This window comes from Pristis pectinata, chromosome 13 (genome assembly GCF_009764475.1).
Source record: "Pristis pectinata isolate sPriPec2 chromosome 13, sPriPec2.1.pri, whole genome shotgun sequence".
In the NCBI taxonomy this organism is placed as follows: Eukaryota; Metazoa; Chordata; class Chondrichthyes; order Rhinopristiformes; family Pristidae; genus Pristis; species Pristis pectinata.
In genome coordinates, this window is record NC_067417.1 from 43622386 (window position 1) to 43630252 (window position 7867).

The 7867-nt window shown below is 41.0% G+C and overlaps 1 long non-coding RNA gene across 1 annotated transcript; it reads left to right on the top strand.

The window, feature by feature from the left end:
- The first annotated feature begins 1640 nt into the window (after positions 1–1640).
- On the top strand, positions 1641–6214 carry LOC127577089 (uncharacterized). The gene is made up of 3 exons (XR_007957320.1): positions 1641–1706; positions 3209–3245; positions 6125–6214. It is a non-coding gene; the product is annotated as an uncharacterized LOC127577089 (long non-coding RNA).
- Positions 6215–7867: the final 1653 nt, after the last annotated feature.

A 7867-nucleotide genomic window follows, 5' to 3' on the forward strand; every position in this document is an offset into this window, starting at 1 on the left:
TCCATTGGAAATAATAAGTAGCTTATTTGTACAGCAAGCAGTCAATCAAAACATTGCGGTTATGCCTGAAAAATCTACCTCAATATCAAAACATGATAGGTAATTTACATACACAAATTCAGTGCTTGTGTTAGTTACCTCTATGAAGCTTTATAGAGGTAACTAACCTCTATAAAGTTAGTTTATAGAGATCACCTCTATAACCTCGTTATAGAGGTTACTTCTAGATTTATTGACTATTTCTTGAAGCTCTTTTTGATGAGCAGCATATAGAACCATAATTGCTTTGTGATTATGCTCACTGTTTGAAAAGCCGGATAATTACCCGGTTTGAACCTGCCTCTCAAATATGTGTAGTGGGGCCTGTGAAGCATTCTGAGTTGGAAGGAGTAATTGGTGCAGGTTGGCAATGTATTTCTGTGCAAAAGAGGGCCAGTCCGGCCACTCTGCATACTGCAAGGCAGGTAACTCCTGACGTCGCTGGAGCCAGCCTCCTGCTGTTCCCTAGCAACTTGCGCCGCTCGCCTCGGTCTCCTGGCAACCGGAGCCGGGCTGGAGCTGTCCCTGGAGGGCTGGTACTGATGAGCCGGCGGCGGACCCAGCAACATCCGCTCCAACACAACGGAGGTATCCGCTTCTCTGCGGCGGGGTGAGGATACCAGTCTTTGCATTACCGGGACGACGGTAATGAAGGTTGAGCAGCGTTCAGCAGAAAGTTCGCTGTCTCGTTTTAGAGCCTGTTGTTTGTAAGAAAACGTTTGGCATCACAAAGCATTGAAGCGAGTTGATTTTCGAGCTGTGGGATGCTCTCGGTCTGGGTTGGGGGTAGCGGGAGTGAATATTCCGCCCATTATAGGAGCCATCCATTTTAAACTCGCGCGAATGAAAAGCAGACACTTTCTATAACCCGTTGATGATCCGCGATTCCAGTTTAATCCCCGCACCAAAGCTGCAAATCCATCCCAGATTGGGAGAGGCATTGGATGCCTACGCCGCAAACAACAGCTCGGTGCGATTTAACCGAGCAGCGTGGTTTTTGCACAATGCTGGAGCCGCCGTTCCGCATCCAAAACCTCCCACCCCCAGTCCTGCCTTCCCAACCACTTCCCTTCGCGCACCTTCTCTTCCCCTTCGCTCCCACCCACCAAACGGCTCGGGATCTGACTTGGACCAGGAAGGTTTGTAACTCCTGGAAATGACCAGCAGGTCCAATAGCCCTGGTCTGCATCCCTGGACGGGACGCCTCTTATCCCTAGGAGCTTTGGAGGGGGGAGTAATCTGGAACAAGGCTTAACAAGGGTATAACTCTGGAAAAACCCTCTGAGTACAAATTTCTTCTCCCACTCCTGCTCCCAGGCAATTATAACCAAATCAGATCAACTTCGACTGTCGATTTCCCTGCATGGGTGCCTCTGACTCGCTGAGTTCCTCCAGCCTCTTATGTGTTGCTCCAGTCATGTATCTTTCCTGGGCCGTCACATGCGTAGAAACCCCCCTGTGGGTTGGCCGTTTCTGTGCTCTGTCCGGCTGATGCTCACCATCCGCACACTACAGATGGAGTATTAGAGCCTTTGCCTCTTGTGTTTTGTAGTAACCTGGACAGCGTCTGCCCCGAGGGGATACAGCAGATTGTGCAGGCAGGGTGTGCGGAAGTGGCCACGGAAGATCAATTAATAGAAGCTGTTGAAACTAGCCACCAACGTGAGGTAAGGGGTTGACATGATAATTATTCCATAGCATGCACCTGTGGGTTGTAATGTTACCCTTGAAGATGCAATCCTTTGATCCATCCCTTTGCGGGTTCATTAATGGATCTCATACTCTATCTGCAGCAGATTGCAAGAAATTTTTAACAACAAAATTATACCAAACAAAATTATGGGAAGATATTCAAATTGCATCTAACATGGGCACAATGTTAAAGTATGCCAGCTAGTCCTGTAACCTCCAAAGGAGCAATTATAGTGTAGTTAGTAGCACCCTCAGCTCTTAAGTAATGAAGGTTGTGGACTCAAATCTGACTTCAGTGACCTAAGTAACTGCTTGACTTCAGTTTAACAGTCTAGCCTGCTAGTTTGGAATGTTGCACTGTTGAAGTGCCATCTCTCAGGTGCGGCATTAAGGTGAGTCCCATTCTAAGGTACATTAAAATGTGTCAAGACAGTGTCTGCTCAGGTCTCACCATTAAGAAGTTTGCAGATAAAACAACAAATTGACCTAGCAGTTGATAGGAAGAAACAGTAAATTGCAAAGACAAGTCAGTTGAGCATGAGAGGGAGAAATGAATTCATTCCATAAAATATAAAGTAATGCATTTGGGGAAGGCAAACAAGGCAAGAAAATACAAAATAAATTATAGGATCTTGAGAATAGAAGAACACGGGGACTTTGGAGTGCATGACCACAGATTCCTCAGGGTAGAAGGGCAGGTAGGGCATATGAGACCCTTTCCTTTATAAGAGCAGGGAGGTCATACTTGAACCACAATGAACACATAAGAGACCACAGCTAGAGCTTTGGTCACCAGATTACCGTAAATTTGTGCCACCACCAGAACAGGTGCAGAGAAAGTTTACAAGAATATTACCAGTGCTGGAGAATATTAATTATTAAGAAAGATAAAGTTGTTTCTTTCAAACAGAGAAACACTCAACACATGTGAAAAGTACTGAGGTGAGGACGTGGTATGCCACAATTTACAAGGCTACAGACAGATCTGGGAAGTGAGATTAGACTAGATGACATTATTTTTGCCTACCCTGGATGAATTACCTCCTCCTGAATTTAAATTGCTATGATTCTTTAAGACACACCCACACACTCACACACACAACACCTCCCCCCATCCCAAACACATGGACACACAGACGTGTGCACATACTCGCACACATGCACAACCCAAAATAATGCTTAAAAGTGCATGTATCATTCAATATCAAGTAAAGTCGCGGAGTCATATAAGGCCCTTCGGCCCACCACAGCCATGCTAACCTCTTTGCCCATCTACACAGATCCCATTTGCCCTCATTAGGACCATATCTTTCCATGTCTTGCTTATTTAAATGTCTAAATGGCTAGTCTAAACAATTGTATCTGTAATAAATGAAAGAAATTTGGAATACATTTTGTGGAGAACCTGCATCTTTAAACACTCAAAAATGTTTAATTTTTCATGATAATTGTTTTTCATTTTTACGTTTCAAATAAGGAGGAGGAGGTTCTGAAGACTGAGTTGGAACAAGAAGGTAAGTGTTCTAAGAACATCTTCACTTAGTACAAAAGTGTCATTGGGGTTATAAATAATTACAAAGGTTATGCATGGCTACTTGTGCCTTTGTACACTGTGGGGTAAGGTTTGTCTCAATAGTGTGGGAATTGTTCCATATACAATATGTTCATCATTTTTCAGCAACTGGTGCATGGAACAAATCTTTCCCTCTGGACACTCAAAGTGGACACCACTTAATCTTGGAGATAAGAGACAAAATTCACCACATATCTGTTCTTCTACAGTCACTGATGTGTGCAACAGTGTTAGGTAGATTAATGGCTTCAAATCACCAAACCACATTCCTGTCTAAGAAGACTCAAATCAAGAGTGCATGCTCTGTAAATTTTGTCTTAAAAGAAATTAGCAGATTGGAAAATCTAAATTAGAAATAGTGAAAAAAAACTCGGAATTCTTCAAATGCATACTGAGGGGTAATTAGTTTTAAAGGGGAAAGACAAGCGAATGTTTCAGGATTCTCTGTCTTTATTCCATCTTCTGGTTTTATATCTGCCATATTTATTTTTTGTCAATATATTTTCAAGCTCTTCTCACCAACCCAAATTGAAAAACTGAAAAATCTGTAAAGTTCATATTTAATCCAAGAGATCTTGGCTGGAGTTTCCATTGTAATTTGCCATTTATGAACTAAACCAAAGTCAGAAGAATTTTAATTGCAAGTATATACAGTGCAAATTGAGTTTCTGCAATCCTTTGGACTTGTTTGAAAAGTACCGTAGTAAAAGCTAACCCTGTCCAGAAAAATGGACCCAGAGCAAATTAATCAGAATGAAGAGCTGATGTTAATTGGACCTATTTGTTGTCCATTGAGGAGACTCTTAAATTTAATCCCTTTCATTTTGTGTCAGAGAAATAATGGGCTACTTTTAAAATCTTTCAAATATAACCAAATATTTAATCTATTAACAAACTGATACTGTACTCCAATGAAACTAGGTATTTTTCAATATAATATTTTTAATAATTCATTTTCATTGATTTAAAATTAGTTTGTTGACCAGAGAGTTTTATTTCCTCTGATAAACCCATTTAACAGCATTAATAAAACTCCTTCAAATTATCATCTGAAAATATAAGAATGATTTTTTAATGCAAAGTAATAAAGAATGAATAAAAAGTCTTCTAAAATGTTGCTGCTTGTGCAGACTTTTGGAATATTATATATATATATATGATTTTTAATTTGTAAATGAGTGGAAACTTGAACCATATTTTCTCCTTTGATAACCAGTACAATTTTGAACAAAATTAACCCAAATTAAAAACTCTACTTTTTGATCTACAATGCTTCATTTTAAATAAAATTAACGATTATTTTGTTTATTACCAAGCCAACACATTCCTCAAATCTGCCATACTTATGTACGTCTTTTTCAAATGCCATAATAGAATGCACAAAGCTATGCTGTTGTTAATCCATCCAGGTATAAATCTGTTGAATCACTGTGACAATTTGTGTTTAACTCACACTATTTAAAGAACACTAAAACAGTATAAGAAGATTATGAGCAGTGTAGTATATGTAAACACTTTGTGTGAAATTGAAGTGTGGAAAATATAAAAGCTGTGGAAAATGTAAAGTATATGGAGATTCTAAAATGTGAAGCCTGTGTGTTGGCACAAAAATGATTGAATGGAACAGCGGTATATGGGATTATGCAGCATAGTGAGAGGTACATTCGCCAGAGAGATAGATGGCACATCCCATGATGAGTTATGCAGTACTCTCTGGGATATAATATGCAGTAATATTTGAGATGTGATCTGATATAGTGTACAGTACAGTCTGAAATGAAGTGCACAGTATGAAATTAAACATGTTGGTACAGGCTGAAATGGAGTGTACCAACCTGCTTGAGATGAGATGAGGCATCTATTACATCTCAAACAGCACTGTTCACCTCATCACAGGATACACCATCTGCTTTTACTGATTGTACCACACACTGGGCTGCACACTCCCAAGTACTATTGTTCCACTCACACATTTTCGTCTGAGGTGGTTTGGTCTGGGATGAAGTGTGTAATAGTGACTGATGTGAAGTATGTTTTACAGTCTGACCGTTAAATAGTAAGAAGTGGTACAGTCTGAGGTGAGTTGTGTGGTATTGTCTGAGATGAAATGAGTGGTACAGTTTGAGGTGAGATGTGCAGTACAGGCTTAGCGTGGTGTGATATACAGTTTGCAGTAAGGTGTGTGGTACACTCTGGGATGAAGTGTGTTGCACAGGCTAAAATATTGTGTGATATTAAGTCTGTAATGAAGTGTGTGTTAGAGTCTGATGTAAAGTGTGCAGTCTGAGATGAAGTGTGTGTTAGTCTGATGTAAGGTGTGGTACAGTTTAAGATGAGTTGTGTGTTACAGCCTGATGTACAGTGTGGTACAGTTTGAGATGAGATGTGTGCTATGCTCTGAAATGAGATGTGCTGAAAAGGCTGAGATAAGGTCCATAGTAAGTGTGACAGCGAATGAGAACTATATTTATGGTACTGTCAACACTGTATTATGCTATGTTGTCCAAGCAGTATGTAATCTCCAACTCAATACTTAAACCTACAATAAAAACAGAGAATGCTATCAATACTCAGCAGGTCAGCCAGCGTCTGTGAAGAGAGAAACCTGGTTAATGTTTCAGGTCACTGAACTTTCTTCAGAACAGGTTACTGACCTGAAAAGTTGAAAAGCTAAAAAAAAACCCAGATAGTAGACATGAAACGTTAGCTCCTTTTCTCTCCACAGATACAAGCAGGCTCACCATCATCCTCTGTTTTTATTTTGGGTTTCTGGCATCTGTCAAGTTTTGCTTTTGACTTAAACCTGCTTTTGCTTTTTAGTTGCAGATGCTCTGTGCTGAGCCATTGTCCATACAAGTTGATCCACATTCCTAGAAGTGCCTAGTAACCACCATCATGTCTAAACGAAACACAGATGTAGCCTTAGTCCATCTTGTTCGTGATGTGCCGCTGACTCCCGGATGCTCCACCCCTAATTCCCAGTACGCTTTAGATTTACCCAATGTGCCCAGCTACCGCCCCTCAAATTCTCGGCTACCTCCACTTAGCCCTAGGAAGCAAACATCTGGTGTCATAAACCCCAGCTTCCTGCCTGAGGAATGGTCTCCATTGCATTGTATAGGTGAACATTATGTGTACTATGTTTTGTGTTTTATGTTCTCTTTTTATGTACTTGGTTTTGTGTATCTGTCTGTGATTGCCTAGCTTGAATCCTATGTGTTAAGAATGTCAGTGTGGTTTATGATATGCATTTATGGTCAACACCTTAAATTCACAAAACGATCAGGCCTGTAAGCCCTTGGGTTCCGCTGAGGCCTGAAGCCATTTTTCTGCCCAACGTTTCAACATCTATTTTTGTGTCTCCTTGAGAAAAGTATTTCATGCACATGGTACTTTATAAAAGAAAATTTAACTAGCAACAGGAGGGAATGAAGTCTGAGAACATAGAACATAGACCTAGAACATTACAACACAGTACAGGCCCTTCAGCCCACAACGTTGTGCAACATTTTATCCTGCTCTAAGATCTATCTAACCCTTCCATCCCACATAGCCCTCCATTGCTCTATTATTCATGTGTCTATCTAAGAGTCTCTTAAATGTCCCTAATGTATCTGCCCCCACAACCTCCGCGGGCAGTGCGTTCCACGCACCCACCACTCTCTGTGTAAAAAAAACTTACCCCTGACATCCCCCTTATATCTTCCTCCAATCACCTTAAAATTATGCCCCCTCGTGTTAGCCACTCTCGCCCTGGGAATAGGTCTCTGACTGTCCGCTTGATCTATGCCTCTTATCATCTTGTACACCTCTACAAGTCACCTCTCCTCCTCCTTCTGTCCAAAGACCTGCTTTTCTATTTAGTTATATTGTAGCTGATCCAGACTTTAACTCCACCTGGAGTCCTACAGCACAGAAACAGGCTCTTCAGCCCATCATATCCACACTGACTGGCAAATATCTATTCTATACTAATTCTATTTACCAGAAATACATCCATAGCCTTCTATGCCTTGGCAATATAAGTGCTCATCTAGGTACTTCTTAAATGAAGTGATAGTCTGTGCCTCCACCACCCTTTAAGTAGCGTATTCCAGATTCCAACTACTCCCTGGGTGAAAAAAATCCTCCTCAGTTCCCCACCAAACCTCCTACCCCTAAACTTCTGCCTTCTGGTTTCAGACACCTTTGCTACCCATCTTGATCTGAAAACTTTAATGACCTTGTGAATATCTTTCAATCACTGTCCTTAGATTTTCAGTTGATGCCATAGCTTCACCAGTTGTCTTGCAGGAGTGATTTCCGGATTTCCACCTCCTTTTAAATCCTTTCTGACATCACCCGTCAACAACCTAACTCTACCTTTAATTTTGTGCCCCCTTTTCTGGTCTACCTGAATAGAGGAAACAGTTTCTGTCCACCTTACCTATCAAACAGCTTGACCACCTCAATTAGATCGCTACTTCTATATCCATACCTGAGGTAGAACTTTGTCCTTGGTGGTGGGTGTGATGTAGTGGATAATGCACATATGCCTGGAAGTCGGATTTCACCCTTTTTTGA